At 41.6% G+C, this 22,524-nt stretch overlaps 1 protein-coding gene across 1 annotated transcript in view; it reads right to left on the bottom strand.

The window, feature by feature from the left end:
- Positions 1 to 7,365, bottom strand: part of PCDH11X (protocadherin 11 X-linked) — a 490,320-nt gene extending 482,955 nt beyond the window's left edge. Inside the window, exon 1 of the mRNA XM_065689610.1 lies at positions 7,277 to 7,365. The gene's annotated coding sequence lies outside the window, so the exon portion shown is untranslated. The remainder of the gene's footprint in view (positions 1 to 7,276) is intronic.
- Between the last annotated feature and the right edge of the window lie 15,159 nt (positions 7,366 to 22,524).

Raw genomic sequence — 22,524 nt, 5'->3', positions numbered from 1 at the left:
CTCTTCAGAGAGCCACCGGCATTTGGGCATCAGGGATTCCTCTTCCTTCAGCACCCAAGCTTTGTGTCATTCAGTGACGCTCAGAGCCCTGCACTGGCACAGTACCACAGCCACAACATTTACTGGTTCTCTCCTCGTCGTAACGCTGCCAACGTTCAACACACGCTGACTTTACCCCTCAGCTCAGAGAGCAGCTTCTGACCACATGCACACACAACACATCTCTCAGACTATAAATGTCTTTGCTTTCTGACTCACCTTCATTGTTTTTCAAGTGGTCAACTCTTTTCTGGTATGCCAGATGTCTTTTGCCTCCCCCCGCTATACCTTGAAACACTGTGAGCTAATGTTCTGTGAACTCCTTCCAGACATGCCCTGTGTTATGCTTTATGGTACCTTCAGAGCAGGTCTTGAAAACAGTTTTCTTTGTATATGTAGTTAAAGCTAAACTGTGAAAGATAAAAACTGATATTGGACTGAACATACAAAAAAAAAAAAAAATTAGAACTGAGGGGCCACAAGTCTGAAGGCTTTTGAAGAGGTATTTAAAATATTTCTTTTGGTTAAGAAAGCACAGTTTACAGGGTTCTCCTACAGGTGTTGTCTTTTTTAAGAGCTTATATATGAAAACCAAGAGGGCAGGAGAAGAATATGTGGATACCAAAATGTTCTATTTTGTAGTCATCATTATTCCAGACTGATTATATACAATTAAAATACACTTATTTTCTAGTATCTAAGGACATCTCTATAATTTTCATTCCTCAGATTTAACTAATGCCATAAACTAGTACATATGTACACATCTGTGACTGTTTTCCTCAAGTTTATGGCAGAACCATGGAAGGTGAAGCAGTAATACCTGCTACTTCAGCTGCTGCTTGGCCAGAGCAAAAGGCCGTTCTTAGTTGTCTTAGAAAACTAATGAACTAGGACAGCAAACCCCTTGATTTACTTCATATCGAGTTTTCTTTAGTAAGTCAAAAACTTACAGATCTCCTGAATATGAATTTTAAAAAGAACCCTCTGATAACTGGACATGACACACACTTGTCTGACATAAACTTAACTGGTCTCTTGTAGCAGTCTGATAACAGGAAACCATTATGAAACCCTGCGCAGAGTCCATTCATTCCGGTGAAGTCTCAATTGTGGACAAGGCAGGGAGATGAAGAGAAAATTAATTTTATGCATTTCATTCCCAGTTTTCATTCCCAGCATTATTCCTGTGTTGCCTTGTATGCTAGATCTTAATTTACAACATATTGCCATGTACATTTTCCAAGGGTCAATTAAATGACTGACAAAGTAATGCCATTAGTCCATTTAATGATAGCCTTAGTTTCATGCCTTCTATCTTGCATGTATTTATAAATTACTGGCAGCAACTGTAATCTGAACAAACTACTACAGTGAGGTCCCAAATTATCCAAGTTCAGAGTTATATATTCACATTATGGTTCCTATTAAATCACTATTTAATGAAGTTTCAAAACACTGGAGTTGCTCTGGACTTTTCTTTAGAGAATTCTATGGCACACTCTTTGGCTATCTAACATCAACAAGTCAAGCCTGGATCTTTCATCATAAACTTTATGCAAGGGCCAAGCAAATCTCTTCCCGGTTTGTGAAACGAGCCTGCACCTTGACATAATGCCTCCTGTGGAAGCTATGGTCCATTTCAGGAAGAAAGCTGCCAGCATACCTAAGGAAAACCAACGATCCGGGTAACCATGTGCCTGCCGGGACACACAGTTTCATACCCATTTGTCAAAAAACAGGGAGATCCATATTTTTATAATTACAAAAGCAACCACAAAACCTGCTTAAATGACTATAAACTGTGACTTCCAGTAGCAGAGATAAAACCCAGTTCCACCTCAAGGGCATGAAACTTCCTTTCTCAGGAGGCTTATCAGAAAATGTGACCTTCTAATGAAATCGGCCTTACAGCTGCAGGCAGGCAGTTCATGACTGGTTTATAACTGTTCCCTACACTACATTGCAATGGCACCTTCAGTTCTGTTAGCCCCTAAATACTTTTCTTTTGGTGGATATTTGTGCATTGTATGTGCCAGGAACTACAGCTGGAAACAAGACTGGCTTCAATGTGCCCATGTATGTGATCACAGATCCAGTAGAGCACAAATCTCCGTACATACACATTTATTTCTTTAGCAAGATAGCACAGAGCCATAATGATGGTGTAAGTAGCTGGTTAAATGAAACCTGCTGTGCCTAAAGCACTCTGAACTTTCACTTCATTTTTTTCTCCTTTAGCATGGATTTCCTGCTACTTCAGTAGACAGCATAAAACACACATTATTATTAATTAAATTCCTGCAAAAATAATACAACCATGTCCATAGGGCTGTAAGAGGCAAACACTGATATACAAACAGAGCACATCACCAGTGACATCTTATTTCTAGACCAAAAACTACCCCAAAATAACCAGATCAACTCAAAGTAGTACACAGCACAGGATGTTCCCCCGGCAGGAAGATGAGGCAGGCAAAGTCTCTCAGCACAGTAAACTGCCGTGTTAAACTCCACAGTGATGGGTTTTAAATATCACCTTTGTTTGTAATTTCACTATTGAGTTTGGAAGACTCCAATAACTTCAATTCATCTGTCCCTCTGAGAGCATATTTGGCTCACTGCTGATCTGTTGATGTAGATTCCCCTGAAATTCTGTAATCCTCAAGGAGTCTATCGTAGCTTAACTGAAGGAAAACAACAGTCATTTCAAAAGAACTTCCCTGCAAAGCTGGTGCTGTTAAACGGGCAAAGTTCTGCCAACCTTGCAAGCAAAACTCCTCTACAGCAACACCTATCCCACATCGACATGCCAAGCTCCTGAACAAGTGGCACAATTTCATGTAATGCAAGATGCGATTATGGAAGGCCCTGTTCCAATAGGAATTCTCCCACAGACTGCAGGAAGCTTTGGCATGGGCTACGTCGGATGAAGAATGCTGAATCTTACATAGTCTATGACAAAATGTGGGTTTTCTAAGTGTATCTAAAATAATTTTCAACAGGATATTTGTTAAAGGCAATGACAAAAGACTTCAAATGAAAGAATGCTTCGTATGACCCAGGTACAGAAAAACTTTTATAGTTCCTTATTTACTGTCGAAACTACCGTGAATTGTGTGTATCTACAGCCTAAGTTCCACGGGCATTTTTAGCTGTATTCTAATTTTTACATTAACTCTCCCTGGCCCTCATGAAGCCCCCCATGCGAGTGAGGTGGCGTTGATGGGGTTTCATTCAAATGGGATGGTGTATTTTTCTTTAAAAATAAAAGATATATGTCTCTTTATTCATCTGTGCCAGAGGTAGAAAATACTGTTATTACCACTTCAAATGTATTTTCCACTAATCCCACTCTTATTCACAATATAACACCTTAAAGACAAATTTAAGGGCAGTTTAAACTCCTTTCAGTGGAGCTTTACATGTGCAAAAGCTATAGAAGCTTTTATGCTTCCTGGCAAGTCACTACTAATTCAGAGACCGTAATTGAAAAAGACTGTTTTAAACCTATTTTCCTTACTTTACCATTGGATAATGAGAATGGGAGTCTCCCCACAGATCTTAAGGGATAATCGAATTCCCATTTCCACCCGAAATTTCCTGCTTCATATTACTTGCCTGTATATTTGCAGGGAGCATGAATGTTCCTAAGACCCGAGAAAGATACAGTCACCACTATTTCACTGCGCTAAAGACAGACAAGTGTTACAAATGTCCTCCCGGTGACCTCATTGCAGAAAGAGGGAATTGGGACAGAAGCCTATTATCCCTCTTATGAATTTTTAGTCCAATGACAAAACTTTCATTCAGACAATACTCATTTATTTCATCCCATCCAAAATACTTGGAATACAGCAATCTATATCTTGAGCCCACTTCATGAACACAGGTACCAGACAACACATGCAACTGGAACACTGAATTCACGTGTATTTTTAGTTCTGGTCTTTTAAATTCTAACCTGAAATATGCAAAAAGCTACTGTAAGCAGTCACATACTTTGTCTGCACAGCTGAGCAACCTCCTCACTGTTAGGAGATGGCTGTCTAACTGAGATAGGCACTTGTCAAAGATGTGGGGATGCTGTAGAAGAGAAGGTGGTGTTTAAGTGTAAACTTAGGTTTAGGTTACATAAAGTGGCAAGCAAGATTACAACGGCTGCTCTCAGGTGGGCTCTCTGGCTCTCTTCAGCTGCAGCAACCCCCAAATGCTTTGAACACCCCATTCACCCCATCGACATGTTTCAAAAATGTGTAGTTCTAGTTCACTTAGGGAAAGGAGAACTTCACTGGTTAAGATATAGGGCTTGGGGTTTTTCTTGTTCTTGTGACTTAACCCCCAAAGGAGCTAACTGGAATAGTGCCAATGGCATTGGATCTAATGCAATCCAAAACTGAACCACTGAACTCAGATCTGACTAATCCCTACTTTGAGCCAGCGCTGTTCTCCTTTAAGAAAAGCCCTACTGCCTGCTCAACAGTCTCAGGCCCTTTTACAATCCAGGTATAAGCACTTACCTGGATCCACAAGGGGCTTCCTAAATCTGAAAGGATTTTTTTTCCCCCTTTTCATCTCTAAATTTTACAGGCAGGCATTATTTTCTACTGAGCTTTCTATAAATTCCACTTAACAGTGCTCTATTAGCGAATGCCAAATGTTATTTTAACTCCATTGCTTAGGATAGCTTTTTTTTTTCACTATATGAATGTGTTTAACTTAAGCTCAGCGCCTATTTTTAAAACTAGCTGTTAAATCACTAAGCAAATGGGTGTTTTAATGGAATGACTGACATATCCTTAACTATGGGAGTATGAATGGCTCCAGTATAAGATTACTCAAGTCCATGTAGAATACAAATGCAATACAGGACCACAGGTTCAGATCTTTGATCTCTTTTTTTGCAGAGGCTGTGATGTATAAAGCCAATTCCACTGAGCAGACCCTACTACATTGAATATAAATTATCCTTTAACTGTAGCAAGGCTCACATTTAAAGAAATGCTGCAAGGATGAACAATGCAGCCATGAAGCAGAATTCTCCTGTAGCAAAATACAGACCAAGATCTGCACAGATAACCATGGTTTCAAAAGACAAATTTTCCTCAGCTGCTATTTGATAAAAAATACAGTCAAATCTGGAACATTTGCACTTGCAGAAGTACAATTAAAGCACACTGCTTGCTCCTGCTATAAAAAGTGAGCTAGGAATACTCGCTTTATTTTCCAGATTAAGCATCATTCCCCTAAGAAGCATAACAAATTATATTAAAACGTGGAAATCAACAGTCTCAACTGAATATGGCTTGAAATTTAAACACATCTTTTCCAGCTATCTCTTTAGAGGAAGAACCTTCTGCCTACTGAGCTAACACTAAGCTCCCTGGAGTTTAGCCATGAATATTCTAAACCCATCTCTTACAATTCACTAAAAGTCGGCTTTTGCCAAAATAAAATGCTTCAGAGGAACTCAATGCGCTTACACTGCTCTTCTTCATTTTATGTAAAATAAGTGTTTCCATCTCAACTTCATGCCAAACATGCGGCAAGAGAGAGGCTGAACTGTGGAGCTCTCGCCTCACATTTTGTACACAACTCAAATGGGAAAGCAAATCACTTTGATAACGTCAGATCTTTGGGTTTGGTTTCCTCTCTGTTATTTGGGATTTAACCAGCTCTTTTGCAGTTACAGATAAATGCTGCCGAGTATTCCCACAGGAATTGCTCTGCTGCTCACATTAGTTAGGACTTCAGGACTAAGAAATGGTGCTTTCCCACTCTGTGATGTTTCTTTGCATGTCAACTTGGGGAGGGGAGGGAGTAACGTTAGTAAATAAACAAGTAACTTTATTCCTACCTTACATCTTTTGACCTGTGTGATCTGACCAGTCAATGCCACTTCCACTGATGGCAAGCAAAAAGTTAAAATTTGGCTTTGGCTTAATCTTTCTGTTCTCATCGGGTTTCCTTTCAGTAAAGCTTGAGGAAGGTGTTCTCTGTGGCTCAGTTCTCCACACCAGAATAAAAATTAGCACAAAAAGAATGCAAGGGTGAATTCATAATATCTACCTCAGCTCTGCTGGGCTTCAGTCAAGTTCAACATCTTCTCCCCTCCTTTGCCAACTGAGATAAGCAGCAACAATGACTCAAAATGCATTATCAACTCAGGCTCAAACAGACGGGATCAGGGGAGCCAAGTCCGTCTCTTTCAAGCTCACAGCTCCTTTTGCTGTCCGAGAGGGGCAGGTGAGTCCCTTTTTTTGCCTCTTGATGCACACCTGGCACCTACTTCCTGCAGTCAGCTACACCAAGGTTGCAAAAGGCAAGTGAGATAAATCCTCTGCTTCCCAGATCACCTACAAGTCTTCTGCAGGCTATGAGCTTTGTGCCATTATGGCACAAGTCACAAAGGAACCATCCTTCTCTTCCCAAATGGTAACATTCTCTCCTTGCCTTGGTGTGTTCTCCTCCCTCCTTGCCTTGCTGTGGTCTCCATAGATGAAACCAAGAATTCATTGGCCATCACTGCAGTGCCTCTAACCAATTCTAACTGTATTCAGAGCCCGAGTACAAGAAAATCTATTTCAGCTTGATCTGGTTTCTATCCCATTCTGGTACTCCACATACACCGCAACTTTAAGCTTACAGGCATCCCTTCATGGTTCAAGAAAATCCTTCAATCAAAGAACTTCATTTACAATCCAGCACAGTTTTCTGCTTCCCGGTCTCTCCACAGCAGCTAGGCGTTAGGATGCCACCCTCATTTAATGCAATCTCCATTACAGGATTACGATCACATCAATAAAATGTTCCATATGGGTTTTTCCCACCCCTCTCCCTCGCTCATTAATACTAGGCACCATATCTGCAGCCCCCAGCGACTCGAGCAGGGCGCTGGACGCTCTGGGGCGGCAGTGGGGGTACACACACGTTCGACCAGACACAGCAGCCAATGCAAACTGCCCAGCAGAGACCGCGACCGCTGGTCCCCTGCTCCCGAGCCGAAGGCAGCTCTTGGCTGCTCTGGGAGCAGGGACCGCGGCCGCGCTGCCGTACCGGACTAAAGCACATCTATCTCCTGCAGTCACTTGCGAGCTCCGCGTACTTTTCACAGGAGCAGACTTGGATTTTATCTGGTTATGGATACTGCTGATAGGCTGCTGAAAGGGGGATGCTGGACAAAAAATACCATATAAAATAACATAAAAACCCCTCTTTTCCATAAGCCCCTTCTTACCTTCAGCGCCTTCTCTGCACAAGATGCCAGTCTGCGCGGGCTCCTTAGCACACCATCAAGGCGGTTAGAGTAGTGAAGGCTGCCCCGCTGCATGGAAGTTAGACCGCTTTGCAACAGCAAATCCTCGATCCAAAACACAAGCTGCTTCTTCCCATGCAGCGTGCCGAGCACGATTCATAAGCGACTTCCACACAGGGAACAAGATTGTAAAAGAAATGGGGTGGGAGGGGAGAGGTCTCCTAACTTTTAGGTGAGCCTGAGTTTGTTTTATTTCTTTGGGGTTTAGTTAATCGTTTGCCTTTGCAGCCGCAAAAGGATGGAGACGCAGTCGCGCCCGGGAAGCCCCAAGCCAGTCCTCAGAGGTCCAGCCGCGGAACCCGAGTTGCGCGGGGGTCTCTGAGCCCGGCGCGGCTCGCGGGCAGCGCTTCCCCGGCCGGCGGCTGCGGGACGCCAGGTCCCCCGCGGGGAAGCCGCCGGGCGCTCGCCGCCTCCCGGCGCGGGTGGCTGCTGGCCCGGCGCGGCCGCTGCGGGGCCCTGGGGGCGCGGGCTCGCTGCCGGCGGCGCCCCGCAGCCCGCGCTGTCCCGGCGGCGGCAGCTCCTCCGGCTCCGGCTCGGCTCTGCCGCGGCCGCCCGCGCCCCGCTCTGCCGCCGCCAACCGGCCCTCCCCGCGGCTGACATCAGCACCAGGAGGCGGAGCGACGCCGGGGATGCGAACCGCCGAGCCGAGGGGGGTTCCCCCTCCCGGAGCCGCCCTGCCTTTTCCTCTCGGAGAATCCCCCGAAAGCGGCGATGGGGCCGCTCCGCCATTCCGCCGGGAGGGGCAGCCCCGCAGCACAGGCTCAGAGGGGCCGGCGGTGCTGCGGCGGGCGGCTCCCCGCGCTCCCCCGCCCGGGGCGGGGAGGACCGGCCCTCGGACCCGGAGCGGGCGCAGCTCTCGCAGCTCGGGGCTGCGGGCAGCCGGCGGCTCGCCGCTGCCTCCTTCTTCCCGGCTCCCGCCTGCTCCAGCCCCGCGGCGGTGCCGGTGTGGGAGAAGAGGAGCCCTCTCGGGCTGCTCGGCTCCGGCGGGCAGAGCGCCCGTGCCCACGGAGGCGGCCGCCGACCTCGACAGCACGGGGGTGCCTCCTCTACCCGCCGGCGGAGCCTGAGATGGGGCCGGAGAAGCTGCCGGCCGATGGCGCAGTCCCGCTCCGCTGCGGAGCAGCCGACGCGCGATGCCTCCGCGGGGCCGGGCGGGGACGCCGTGCGGTGGCGCAGAGTTGGGACCCGCTCTCCGCCCTTGGCACCCGTGGCGGGGCACAGAGCGGGCCAGAGCCGGCGGCCAAGCGGCACCTGCCCGGCGGCGGGGGTCGGGCTCCCGGGGCTCGGGGAGGCAGCTCTGGGCCGCGGCGGGCGGGCGTCCCGCGCGGTTCGTCGGGAGCTGCTCGGGGCCGGGGCCTCGGGGGGCCGGGAGAGCCGAGGTGCGGGGTGAGCCGCAGCCGGCGGGGACCAGCTGCTGGGGACACCTCGCCGGCCCCCGGTGGCCGGGGTGCCCCCCCGGGCCGGGCCCCGCTCAGCGGCAGCGGCGGGCGGGGGAGCGAGCTTGGCCTAACCCGTGCTTTCTGAGCGCAGGGTCAGGGGCTGCAGAGCGGAGTTGTGTTGGCGAGCTCGGCTGGCCATGAGTGCTTGCGTGGAAATAGAGTTTAGTTAATGGTTAATCTGTGGTGTTGGTTTTAATAATTTGGATATCTTGAATTATTTGCAGTATTTTGCCAGATGCCTGCAGTAAGCGCTTCTCAGTGAACACAATAATTATTAGTAAATAATTTAGGGTTTTTTTTCTGTACTTTGCTGTTGGATGAGGAGGCAGTTCAAACTCTTTTCTGGTGATCAAGTAAAGACACTGCACTTCCCCTAAACAGCACATTCTGCACATGTCTTTCTTTAAAAATAGTATGAAAATGTATGTGAAAGCCTTGTTTTACCTTCTTCACTGCAGCAAGATGTAGGTGATGTCTCACTTTCATCACTAAATATAGTTGAAACGCCAGAATTTCTCTGAAATAAAGGTATAGAAGAGAGAGGATCAAAGAATTCTAAAAACAGCTTCTAAAAATCCCCAGTCATTCTGTGATTTGTCTCCATGTTACCTGTTAACTCACACATTCAGTGGGATTCTTTGAATATGGACATGGAGTGAACAGTTGCATGGCCATCAGCCATGCTGAAACACTCCACACAGATGTAATTCCTGGTTTTCCAGGTTATATTTTCATATTGTATTTCAGTCACCTGACTTTGACTAAGCCCATTGTATATTACTACACTGGTGGATAAATTCTGTAAGTTTAGTGAAGTTCTAACATCATTATTTTTGTCCTGTATATGCTCAGACAGCAGAGGCATCTTATATGTACAGACCCACATGTACAGACCCCATCACCCACAGATTAGAGTTCATGTCCCAGCTGCCATGCAGCACAATGCTGAGAGTAATGCCTGCCCATCACTTATACGCATTTATTAATATTTCTGCAGATTTTGTAATGAAATGTGAAATAAAGCATATATAAACACCAAAAGGACACATCGTAAAAGCAGTGCACAGCTATGTGTGTTTGGTGTACATCACGATTAGGACCAGCTGTCAGTCCTGTTAATACCCATTGCATTCAGCTCTTGTTACAACAGATAGAAGGCATCTCCTAACAGGTGACTGTATTTTACACCTAGGGAGGGGCAGCTGATGGAGGAATTTGTGTGTATAGTGTGGGCACTGTCATAATTCTTGTCCCCCCTGCTTCAGATGATAATAAAGATTATTACTTGAAAAAAATACAGAAAGGAGTTGGAATATTACTGCGAGAAGAAATGACCTACAGGGTGGTTTGTCCTGTGCAAGAGCGATCAACTGCGATAGCATCAGCCATTCCGAAAGAAAAGCAAGCGGCGTGTCTGGGGGGGATGACCTGTCCTGCTTTTCAAAGTGGCGTCTGAGGATAAGCTGCAATGGATCCAGCAGTTCAGCCTCAACTGTGTTTTGAAATGCACAGCCAGAAGTCAATGCTAGCGAAAACTGTTATTTCATTAAAAGGAACCCCCCAAGATGGAAGGAGTAGACGGCTTATTTAATCAATATTGGAGGCAAAGTGGTACCCTTGAAAAGGGCAAAACCCCTTTACAAATCAAAGTGGTTACATCATGAACACGAAGAGTCAAAAGACAGAGAAGATAAACTCTGTCCATGCAGCAAACACATCCCTTTGCTACGAACAAACTTACTTCTGTATCTCAGAAGGAGTTGCTGCTACCCTTGATTCAGATCAAGGTCTAAGTCCTGAAATTGTTTGTTACTCTAAGCACATGAAGAGGCCCCACAGGAACCATTCACATGTGAAAAGAGCTAGGCCCAGAGCCAAAGTGTTGCATACTGTGAAGGTCAAGCCTGCTTCCTTTCTAAAACTTGCACTTAACAGGAAAACTCTCAGAAATATGGTTTCCATAGAGCACCTTCAGCTGATTCTTCAGGATGCTGGATACAGTTTGTGCACTAGCAGGTCCCTGCGACTGTGGTGCTGGGTGCTGTGCAGGCAGGGTTGCTTGCAGAACAGGGGGTGACCCTACCTTTCCCTGATTGCAGTTCCTGGGGTTCCTCTTCCCAGACACTGATTTTTTTATAAACTTCTCCAAATGTAAGGAGAAAAGTCTGATAGATACTATACAAGTACTGGCTTTGCAGTCGTTGTGGAATAACCTGTTAATAAAAATGCACTGCCTGTAGGACAAATTCTCAGCATTTTTGCAAAGGTCATATGAAATATATTGCAAGAGTGGCCTTCCTTTGGTCACCCAGATAAGTCATGGAGAGGCCACTGTAGATGACAGTCTCAAAGAAAGATCATAATTCACTTTTATGTCTCTATGCAAGAAAATAAGAGACACAAGCTTTCCTTTCCCTACTGGGAATGGGGCCTCTGTGGTGGCCAGTGCAGGGAACAAAAAAGAGCTACTTTCACCAACCTGACAGATAAGGTTGGAGGTCTGTCCCTCTTGAAGGCCTCACATAGTGCTGTTCTGTTTCTTTTTTCCTGTCAGAGCAATAGAAAAACTCAGAAAATAAATTGCAACTGCATTGTACTCTATCTTTTACCAGGATCTTGCCTCAATCCTGACTTTTATTCTCCCTATACTTATGTGATGAATAGTTTCTTTCTCTTCCTTTTCCCCTCATCCCCATTTACTGGAAATGTAAAATAAATCCCACTTGGGACCTTTGAGCACTAGGACTGTTTTTACTCCTGCTTTTCAATAATGGAAATTCCCAAGTTTTACCTTTTCTAGGAGTAATGTTCATCTGTGCTGCACATGCTTCATAAACACCAGTTGACATTGCATCTGGGCTTGATAATGACCACAAGCAGTGCGGCTCAGAGTCTCCCCTTTTGTAGTGGTCTACCTATCTACTATTGATAACATGTAGGAAGTTCAGACTGTGTTAATTTAGAAGGGTCATGGTTTCTAAATACATGGTTTCTAAATACATTTTGCATGGAGAGCCAGGCACCAGAGGTGTTTATGGTCTTGCAGGTCTATTGCGAGAACAATTACAATATGAAGCTGTGGAGGTCCAGTACCTAACAGCGGGGGGTAGAACATACTAATTTAATTATCATCTCAGCTGTCAATTGACAACGGTTTTTAAATATCATGAATTATGTATAAGATACATTCATTTTTATATTGCAGATTTGGTGAGTTCACACACATGTACCAAAAGGGCATGGCTTCTGCTCGGGTGCACAAGACAAGATGTCAGAAAGACTCAAAATGGATCTTACAGCACAGACAGGAGATTGTGGACCCCATTCCCTGCTTGATTACGTGTGTCAGGAGCTATGATATCAATGACAATGCAGGTGATATTGTAAGATGACTTAAATAAGATAAAAATCAGGCTGAGTCTTTAACCTAGGAATTAATGAAATACCTTTTGTCAAGTGTCCTTGATAACAGGAAATTACTTCATAAAAACCCACAGAAACTGTTCACTTAAATTAACTTTGCAAACTTAACAAGTGTTACACTGTGCTGTTCTCTTCATCTCTTATGAATGTTTGGGAATTCATGTCTTACAAAATAGAAACAAACTAAGAAAGCTGAAATATATTGTGTCTTGTGCTGTACTTTACAGCACAGCTTGTGTTTAAGAATCCATCTAGACATGCAAAAATGCTAGAATAAACAATATTTTTTTCATTATTTTAAATTAGCTTGTACTGGAAAGCTATAGATTTCAGAATGATGCACACTAACAACATTGCGTATCTAGTCAAATATTCAAACCAAAAGAGACTAGAAGACTTACCTGCCATTATAAATATGAATTTCTTTCCAAGTTAATGCAATTACAAGTGATCTCCTATAAAAGAAAAAATACACATAAACCTTCAGGATATTTTTACAGGATATTCTACTTAGTAGTATGAAAAGTCACATCCCGCCTTATTTTAGTGACTTGCTTAACCTATTTTAATATATCGACATTATTAAATACTATTTAATAGTCATTATGGAGCTTCAAAGATTGGTTGGTCTTCAGTAAATATTTCTCTTTATTCTCCTTTCAGCTGCATAGTGTGTGCAATTAAAGAATAATCAGCTGGAGTCAGGATTGAGATTTTGAATGCAGAAGTGAGCTGTTTATTCTGGAGAGCAATGATGGAAGTAGTCATGCCAAGGTAAGCAGCTTTTCTCCCTGTGTCCGTGTAGGGTATTAATAAAGCAGGTAGTTACCTATCCTGACAACTAGTCCTCTGGTTTGTGGATAGAGAAACAATCCCATGACACAACAACTGTACATCAAGGAACACAGTTTTACTGAGACAAACTTTGCATATAAATGAAAGATTTGAATTCAGCTTCTGAAAAAGTATCCCTGATTCAGCATTCTGAAGCATCAGTTAATTATCCTTGGTTGGTAACAAAGGTGTTAAAGAAAAAAACCCACCTCATCACAGGTACTTTGTAAGATTGTAAATAAATAGTTTTTAAGAGTATTGAGTAATGTAAAATTATCCATTTTTGTCTGTCCCTGCAGTTCCTTGCTCCTCCTAGAGCTTAGGATGCCCTTTTGTACCACCTGTAGCGGGAGAACAACAGGAGGGGAGTAAATCTGATATTGATCTGGATCTTGGAAGACCCATCTTTCTTTCTCACCAGGGTACTCTCTTCAGTCTGGCTTGTGACAAGTCCTTTAATTCCTATGCCAGTCACATCCTTATTAAATATGAAAAGTAATACTTCAGTAATATGAATATCTTAAATATTGCTCAGATTATGCTTGAATAGATATACGCACATTCTTTGATATACTGTTTCATATAGCTCAAATTTTTCACATTCAAAAATGTAATTGATTTAATAGTATTTTACATACCAAGATTTATTTGTGTGGTGTTGCTGGGAGAGCAAAGTTAAAATAAATTAAAATAAAGGGCTTTTAAATCTTCATCAGACCTGGATTACCTAAACTATTAAGTATATTGTACTTTGCAAAAGGGGAAAAAAAAAAAACTTTGCTCTTTAGTAATGGGATTTTTTTAAGCATCCTTTTTTGGCATTACTTTAATATGAATGGTATTTGGTGGCAGTATAATAATGAAGAGAGTTCCTTTCAAAAAATTGGACTTTTAAGGTTTCCTTGAAGTGTATGTATTGAGGAGACTCAGGACCTCATCTAAATCAAGTTGGAATATGCATTAAGCTCAGAGTGCAGTGGCCTGTGTGGTTGCTAGTTTGGTTTTCCTTATTTTGCTGACTGAAATTAGCATGTGTGGAATACCAATATTATGAGAAATACTCTGAGAGTAAACTCATCAGGAAACAGAGTCATAGGACGTGTACAGCACTGTGGTGTATCTGCAGACTTTACCACCTATTTCCTTCTACACAAGACTGATGGTGGCAAGAACTTCCAAAGAACCAAAATAAACTATAAGGTTTCGACAGGTTGGACTGACTAATTCTGTTTTACACTAAGGTTAAAAGTGGGAAACAAAGCACACAGCACTTTTGGAATCAGAAACCAGCTGTAGCTGTATCATTTGTCAAAAGATACATTCTGTATTAGGTGACTAGTTCCCAGTAGGTTCAGTAAGGCATGTCCAGACCATACCTAACTGAAGTTATTACTTGGCAATCATTATGACAAAAGAAGCCCAGTAGCACCAGCAATATAACATCAGCATAACAGAATCAGCCTACTTTCAAATTAATAAACCAGAGGAATTTTAAAAAAGGAGCTCTTCCAATACACAGATGTGTTTAGAATGTTTCGGTAGCTTGGGATAGTCAGGGAGAGAGTGGTTTGATGGAGAATCACCGGAAAAAAAGATCCCCGAAGTTCTGATCTCTGCAAGCAAAGGAGAGGTGTGCAAACCAGTTACTTTCCTCTCTGACGCATGATTTGCAGGGAATGAGGTTTTGTGGCTTTTAAGCTTTGTAATCTGAGTACCCAAAGTGCTCATCAATATCAGCTTTTATAATAGGACTTGGAGAAAAAACAGATGAGCTTGTGTTCATAGTCCCAAAATCCTTTGAACCTAACTGTGAAGCATTTACTTACCCTCATGTGCTAGAGAATGGAGGAATTGCTTTGCAGAACAGTTTCCAGGTAAGACCACTAACCTGGACAAAAGCTGTATTCATTCAAAGTAAGTAATTCCAAGATAGGACTTTCTGAATAAACATCTGCTTCAGGGTCAAATAATAATAAGGAATGGCTATGAATGCTTCTAGCTGTGTAATGCTAGCCAGTGCTCCATAATTCCCATTCCAAAGATTGCTGTATTTCAGTGGTGAGTAAAGCCGCTCATTTAAAAAATGCTTGGGATTGTTTTGGAAGAACTAAAGCATACCACTGGGATATGGATGCCTTCCCTTCAATTTATATACCACAATACTTATTATGAAGTTTTTCAAAGCATTACATAACATACTAGACTTCCCTTTCACAACAGCAACATGAAGTGATTTATTTACAAGAAAACTAAGGATCAGTACAGCCTCTGGTGTCAGTCTTACCTGGGTTTTCGGTTGGCATCCTAGGACATGACATTCACTCATTTCAATGTTGGCTATTTGGTATGGACTCTGAATCTAATTGCTGAAAAGGTATTTCTGCCAATCAAAATCTGGAACTGCATTTAGCTGGGTTTGTTGGTTTTTTTTCATCAAAAATACATCTGTTGTTAATGCTTCAGTGAGCTATCCATAAACATTAAACCATGAGATAACTCCATGCCAAATGCTCTCGTGAGACCTCACCTTGAGTATGGTGTACAGTTCTGGTGTCCTCAACATAAAAAGGACATAGAACTGCTGGAACAAGTCCAGAGGAGGCCACGAGGATGATCAGGGGACTGGAGCACCTCCCGTATGAAGATGGGCTGAGAAAGTTGGGGCTGGAGAAGAGAAGGCTGCATGGAGACCTCATAGCAGCCTTCCAGTATCTGAAGGGGGCCTATAGGGATGCTGGGGAGGGACTCTTCATTAGGGACTGTAGTGACAGGACAAGGGGTAACGGGTTAAAACTTAAACAGGGGAAGTTTAGATTGGATATAAGGAAGAAGTTCTTCACTGTAAGGGTGTTGAGGCACTGGAATGGGTTGCCCAGGGAGGTTGTGAGTGCTCCATGCCTGGCAGCGTTCAAGGCCAGGTTGGACAGAGCCTTGGGTTACATGGTTTAGTGTGAGGTGTCCCTGCCCATGGCAGGGGGTTGGATCTAGATGATCTTAAGGTCCTTTCCAACCCAAACTAGTCTAGTCTAGTCTAGTCTAGTCTAGTCTCTGAAAATACTAATCCAACCCCCAAATCATTACTGAATTGTAGCAAATCACTTTTCACTAGTAACTTCCTCTGATTTCTAGTATATTTTTATGATTAATGAACAAACACGTTCTTCCACTTTTTTAATACAGAGAAAAGCAGGATATCATTTGCTATGGATAGATGTTCTGAGCTGTCTTTGAGAACTTGTGCCAAACTGGATGTAGGCCCTTTTTATAAAAAGCTGGCTGATGAGACTTCAAAACCTGGCCACAATTATGGTACACAATGATGGTAAGCAAAAATGTTTTTCCTGGTGGCAGAAGTTATCCATATGTGGACCAAATACAATGTTTGCCATTAATAAAACTCGTGTTTTTTAAATGCATGTGAAAATGGAACACATGCTTATGAAAGTTTCTTGAGCTAGTATGAGGCTATCAGCCACTGATGGTAATGGTTTGTATTATGGATAATTGAACTGGAGAGGAGACTCTGAGATGCTACTGTTAGTGAAAATGAAAATTACATTTACACACAATGAAGTGCTTGTACCTTGATCACCTTGTGACATTCTCTCACTGCATCACAAACAGATGAAAAATGATACAGAGAGTGATGCATTAAGTGCATTAGACTTATTTTTGTGTTGGAGTTTCACAATTATCCCAAGAAGAGTGCTCAGCATGTTTTGCAAATGCCATGCCTTCAACAACATCAAGCTAGCAATGCACTAGTACTACTCACTTTTACCATATAACTGTATTTCAACTGCCTTATCAAGGCTCTCCATTAAATAGAAGAAAGGCTCCTTGCATCAGAAAATATTTATTGCTGCAGAACATCAGTTTCCCAAACCAGTGTATGTTCTGCAGTACTTTATCCCACTGTTTATCAAACCTGTTTAATTTACTGAGAATTCAATTGCTACTTGAAAAACCTTTTTTTCAGAATGAAGAATTATATCGTGGCTGATTCGGGTGATGTCGTACGGCAAGCATCTGTATGTCGGCTGCATTTCCCGTACCAGAATCACTAGAGGGAGTTCTAGGCAACATTACTCCTTCACTATCTCCAATAGCTCTGCAACTACAAAATTCGGAAAGGTTTCTGATAATATTTAGCAGGGAAAATACAAGATAATTTTCATCACTATAATTTCATTTCACTGCCTAGTTACTGATTATTTATGTAACTGGTTTAACCTCACAAGTCATCTATCGCAAATCATGATCTTGCTTAACAGCCACAACAAACCAGCAAGATAAACATCCCACACAAGGCTTTACATTAACATATTTCTCAATTAGTATGATGAAGCACAGATGCGATGTTGATAACAACTCACAGGAATATTAGAGCAAACAGCAAAAGAAAAATAAGATAAAAGTAAATATCAGTTAAAAATGTATTGATCAGTCAGGTTTAAGTAGCACTTAGACACCTTTCTCTAGTTCAGCCTAGCCCAGGACATTTTTGCTCTTGAATTTATAATGTAGATTTCAGTGCAGTGGAAGAAATTCAGTTTTATTCAAGTTTTGTGTAGCGCTGTTGTTGCCAGAGGAAGAAAATGTTTGATGGGGAAAAATAAAATGGAGTGTTTGCTGTCCTAGACCATTTCCATGCTGAAATCAAGTTGTTAGCTCCATAATTTCTCCAAATTGAGGAATTTGAGGGGAGAACCAAAAGAGATTGAAAATTGTTCTTATCCTTACTCCTAGTAATCTTGAAATAAAACAAAAAATACGTAGAACTCTACAGTGACAGATTGCAGATAACACATTTGATTTATAGTAAGACAGCTGACAACAAACAATTGTTTTTCTTAACACATGGTTATCCTTTTTCATAACTAGTAGCTGCCAATGTAGCCTAAAGGTCTTAAATTCCCATTTGTCCAGTGAAATGAGTGTGTACCCATTTCAGAGTGTCATAATAAACATAATTTAAAGAAACAAGCGACTTTGTACTTACTGTACGTAATAGTGAAGACCACCTTGCTCTCACAAGCTGGCTACTTATGCCTACGATTTGAAAAACACATGAGACAAGAACACACAGGTGCCATTTAGGTGGCTTTCATGTACATGATTAAAACACATGTGATTAGCTGTACCACTATGGCAGTTATGGCTGTGTTTTCTTTTATACAGACATAATCATGGTAATAAAAGCTCTAGCAGTTGATCTGGTGCAGAAAGGATTTATGTGAGTAAGATTTTACCCTCCTGAACTCTTGTAACTATTTTTAAGCTGATTTTAATCAATGAGGTTTAGGTTTTGTCACTTTAACTGTATCAGTTTAAATTGCAAACCTAGAGCATGGAAGCACCCTAAGTTTCATGAAGTCTCTCTGAAAAGTAACTAAAAAATAAAACCAGGACCACAAGGTGCCAGGATCAAACATCAGTGATGTTCAAAATGGTTTGACAAAGAAATTAGACATCAAGATATTAAAAAAACCCCTCCTATTAAACCTATAAATGATACAAGTGCAATAAATCTTTATGCATATAAGGGATACATTCCTAGAGAACATACTTCTGCAAGCATTGTGCTTGTAATGTGCATTACATGCTGCTAAGTTTTTGCTAATATTCTTAGCTGTGTTCTTTCAAAACACGTTGATGTCTTTAAACATTCTTGACGAAATGGATGTAGGAATGAATGAGTTTTCAAGATGACATCTTTGACATTATTATCACGTATGATCTTATTAATACTTCTGTCAAGATTTTGATTTTTCTTTTACAAAGTAAATCGTGAACCAAAATAATCATTAGTGTTACACTGTGAGGTTTGATTAATCTAGGTGCCCCAGAACATTTATAATTTTATTTTTGTTTATATTGGCTACGTATTCATAATGGAACATAATGTGATCTAATTTGATACAATGATATCTAATGAAACATATCCAGTGATATATATATAATATAATGGATCATAATTTGAGGAGAAGAATAATTTAGTTGGCTGAAAAGGCATAAGCAGGGCTCTGTTTCCAGCCCAACAATGGACCTTGGGCACAACCTTGAAAAAAATGCCGCAGCTTCAGTTCCAAATCTTATCTTTATGTATACAATTTTTAAGTAATCCATAAATATTTATCATCATCTTTATTGTTATCATCTCTATCAATAACTTCAACTACAGAACTCAACAGGACAACCTCTCTCCACTCCGGGTAGCTGAGAGTTGTATTACTGTAATTATTTTAGCGTGAGGTGTCCCTGCCCATGGCAGGGGGATTGGAAGTAGATGATCTTAAGGTCCTTTCCAACCCTAAGTATTCTACGATTCAGAGCACCCATATTTAAGTTACTTAACTTTTGCTATCATGAATATATACTTTGGATTTTTTTTCAGCAGGAATAGATGTTGATGTTTGTATTCTTTAAATTTATATCGCAGAGAAGACAGCTACTGAAAAAAAACAAATAAGTGTCACGGCTGTGATAGTTTTGTTTGTGTGTCTTGAATAAATGCTAAAGCAGGCTAAGACAAACTAGAAAAAAGATGCTCTTTCTTCATAACAATACCACAGAGCGACGTAATTGCTGTAACAACATAAAGAGGGAACTCAGACTTGCTCACAAGTTATTGAAGCTTAACAAGATAATCCATCATCTGACCAAAGTAGATGACCAAGTCAGTGCTCTCTGCCCATGGCAAGGTCCTGGTAAACTACATTAGCTTGAACTTCGTAACATGCTCCCATCCTGCATTTGCAACAGTTTAGACCACACATGTAGTAGTTGCCATGGATAAGCTGATACTATGCTTTAATGCATTACTGCTGTAGTCACCTGTGTGCCTGAACCCCTGCTTATAGCAATATATTTCTGCTCATAAAATTCCCTGCACAGACAAGACCAGCTTTTGCTTTTATCATTATTTCAATCGCTTTAGTGTAGATCCAATTACACAGGTATAAAATGTTTCTACTGGCATACCCTGGCATCAGTACAACAGCAGTTAAACAGATAACTCGAGAATCAGGATAGATGTGTAAATAACAACAGCTGATCAACAACTATGCTGATAAAATTTAAATGAGATCAAGCCTAAATCTTATCCTACACTGATAATAGGAATGTCTGTTATGTGTCAGACTTACTGGACGTGAAAGGAGTAAGACCAGAAGCTGATCTCAATAAAACCTCCCTCAAGTTCTTGTGGGCTATCCTTCGACACAAGTTAAAGCTACACAGGTTTCTAGGTTGCCGTGGGCAGCTGCGTCCTTATCAAAAAACACCCAGCAATGGCAGCAGTAAATGCCAGATTGTTGATTACCACTTGAGCATATACATTATGGCATTGTCTAACTATATTTTAACTACATATATATATGACCATATTTTACAATTCACAATGTGCTTTCACTGTTTCAGTAGGTGAAACAGAGAAATGTACAGACGAATGTAGGTGAAACAGAGACTGTAGATGTCTTTAGAGAATACTGCTTTCTCCTGACTGCAGCCATGGGTCAGCATATAAAAAGGCAAAGGTGGAGGATTGTATTCTTCCTCCACTTCTGCTTCTATTCGCTTGCTTGCAAGATGTTGTAGATTAAGAGCGGAGGCTGTGATCTGTGTTAGATCTGAAAAAAATTTCTCACATTGCTTTGCAAAGGTAAAAAAGCTCAACCTGTAATCGGTACTGCCATGCAATTCAGGGCATATTCTAGCCATAGTTAAACAAAATGGTTTATCTGAACGGAAAATAAAGTATCTGTTGCAGTTGATATGTCTGCCAAATTTAAAACATGATATAAACTAAAGTCGACAGCATAAGCCACTCAAACAAGGCCTCAGGGATTCCAAAATGTGCCTTAATATTTATTTTTCATACTTGATTGTAGGTTATGCACAGGTAAGTGTAGTGCTACCCTGAGGGGTTTAAGTGTAATGTAGTCAACCATGATAATACCTTCAGTATCTAGGAAGACAGTTCTCACAATGACTAATATGAAATGAAAGCAAAGCTGAGTGTTTTTCAGACTAGTGTTAAGTTTCCTCTAGAGTTACTCAGTAGATTTCTGAAACGTTTTCAGTGTTTCCCTACTAGTAAGACAACAAGTATTGCCCCATTTGTGACACTGTATGTTCCAGCACTCAAAGAAACCTAACATTAACTTGCTTTTATAACTCCATAATACATGAGAAATTGCTATCCTCCTCTCTATCACTACTTCCTGCAGCAATTTGGACTCAAAAAATGAGTCACTAACCACTGACACATATACATGTAGTAATGGCAAAAAAAATTACCCAGAATTACTCTGCTTCAGGTGCTCCCACCCATTTTATCCTGTCTCTCAGTGGTGAAACGTGTAAGAGCTAGTCATACAAATACCATGTACTTACAGATATTTTTCTTAGCATTAATTACTTTAAAATAAAAATGCAATCTCAGAAGGAATTTGAAGATGTTTGTACATATTACACAGACATATGCAAAACCAGAGCTGTGCCTCAGAAGAAAACAATCTTCAAATTAGACTCACTGCTGTAGCTGCTTTATGTTGTTCAACTGATACAAACAGATCTATGCCTGGCTTAACAGTGAGCAAATTTCAAGCAGCTTTATGTTGTTAGAATAGCACAGGACACCAAAAAGTACTACTGAACGTAATTTTATCTCTGATAAAGGAAAAAAAATGGTAAAGGGCAAAGTTAAGCCTTGGCTTCTTACACAATCTTTTGCTGGAAGTTATACTTGCAGAATGGGATCAACAAAAATTAGCATGTTAAGTGAAGGAACACAGAACATAATGCTGTATCTTGAATTTCTGCCCCTCTTCGAGGCTTAATGTTGCCATGAGTTTTTCGCTTGTTTTGGCATTTATAGCACAGAAACCTCTCTGCAAATAGACAGCTTAAGAAGCAAAAAGGCATATACAAGAAAGGAGGGATGATGTCCTCTTGCCCTTTTGCTGTAGGCAGCTCTGCTGTTACAGTGTATTCACAGGAGACCAGATTCTCTTCCTCCCCGCCTGCTACTGGGTAGACTAGTTCCTTTTTGTATGGAGTCTTATTCCATTGTCACTTCAACTTAAAATCTGGCTGCTACCAAAAAAGTTCCTTCTGTCTCATTTGTTTTAATACCCATGTTTGTAGGGGAAGCCAAGTTCTACTTGAAAATACGGGATAATCATAATTCTAATGACTGTGCTATGATCTCTGCATTGTGGTTAGCTTCCTGGCTGTAACATGATGCTTTACCACAATTCAGTGTTAATTTTGTCTTGTGACAATGGAGAGCAATTCCTTTCCCCTTATCATCATCATAGTTGCGTCAATAGTTTAATCACTAGAGCATAACAAATACAGATCTTCATCTATTGTAGTGTTTCAAGACTACTGTTGGATTCATTAGTTATGAAAAAAAACCCAAAATTTTACTCTTGGTTTTCTTGCTTTCTAAAAGCAGAATACATGCAT

The sequence above is a fragment of the Lathamus discolor genome, chromosome 9 (assembly GCF_037157495.1).
Source record: "Lathamus discolor isolate bLatDis1 chromosome 9, bLatDis1.hap1, whole genome shotgun sequence".
In the NCBI taxonomy this organism is placed as follows: Eukaryota; Metazoa; Chordata; class Aves; order Psittaciformes; family Psittacidae; genus Lathamus; species Lathamus discolor.
This window is presented reverse-complemented; position numbering and strand designations above follow the sequence as displayed.